At 44.6% G+C, this 1,195-nt stretch overlaps 1 protein-coding gene across 1 annotated transcript in view; it reads left to right on the top strand.

Moving 5' to 3' along the window:
* Positions 1-1,195, top strand: part of LOC101859838 (cilia- and flagella-associated protein 251) — a gene marked incomplete at its 3' end in the record, with an annotated part of 13,557 nt that overhangs the window by 5,113 nt on the left and 7,249 nt on the right.

The following is a 1,195-nucleotide window of genomic DNA, read 5'->3' as shown; positions in this document are numbered from 1 at the left end:
CATACATACATACATACATACATACATACATACATACATACATACATACATACATCCGCAAATACACTCATAAATACACAATATTACACAAGTACAGAACAATTTACAGCCATGCCATTGCCGGTCGCCACCGTGGAGCGCCCTGTATTTTGAGCTAGGGTTGTCGTGTCTTGCTCAAGGACACACCCAGTGACCTCCCATCCAAACCCCGTGTATTCAAAGCAACTGGCTGGTGAAAGGCAAAGATTTGTTCGTTTTTTGGCTCTCCTGAACAGTTTACGAGATTGGATATACTGTCTTTAAACATAAAACTCCAGCATTACACAACTCAAGAGGTGCTTGAATGAAAGACGTGGGGCAGGAGAGTCAGAGGAAGGCAAAGAATAACATGGATGGACAACATAAGAACATAGACTAGACTGGAATAATGGAGGATCATTACACGTCAACCTCTGAGTCAGAGATGGCAGCTCCAGGTATCCAGCTATCCAGAAGTGAAGAAAAGTCAGTTTTAGTTCTAGTAAAGGTTTTACGGCGCTCGCAACTGCATAAAGTCATATGACCGAAAAGGGGTGGATGTCAACAAAGACGGGGAATCAGGCTTACTCTTCTCACCTCTCTAGCCTCAACAGCACAAAGTCTGCTTCGACTATCAAGGCACCCCGGAAAAAGCAGTTCACAAGAGAGTGACAAACATACAAAAGAAGTAGAGGAGAAATGACGATAGTAAGGATGAGGAAAGAAAAAGCAGCAGTTCCCCCTATGTTGTTCCGGGACTGTTATGAGCATGACATTGATAAATCAGCCAATCACAATTCTACTGTGCATAAGAACATGTTAATGTCCCCCCTTTGGGAATGGCCTAAAGACACATCAGTCAGTAGCACTGCCTTGGTTGGTTTTTTTGTTTTGTTTTTTTGGGGGGGAGGAGACGAAAAGTGAGTGTGGGAGATTGGTGTTGGAGAGTAAATGACGCAGGGGCGGCACAGTTCGTATTTCTTGGTGTGTGTGAACACATCCTACTTTTCTTCTTCTTTTCTTCTCTTGTCGGTGATCGTTTCTCCTCCTCTCTTTCCCTCTCCCCGTCCTTCATCTCTCTATCTATCACGATCTCTCTCTCTCCCTCTCTCTCCCCCCCTCTCTCTCTCTCTCTCTCTCTCTCTCTCTCTCTCTCTCTCTGTCTTCATCCCTACCA

The sequence above is a fragment of the Aplysia californica genome, unplaced genomic scaffold, assembly GCF_000002075.1.
Source record: "Aplysia californica isolate F4 #8 unplaced genomic scaffold, AplCal3.0 scaffold01582, whole genome shotgun sequence".
Classification (NCBI taxonomy): Eukaryota; Metazoa; Mollusca; class Gastropoda; order Aplysiida; family Aplysiidae; genus Aplysia; species Aplysia californica.
This window is presented reverse-complemented; position numbering and strand designations above follow the sequence as displayed.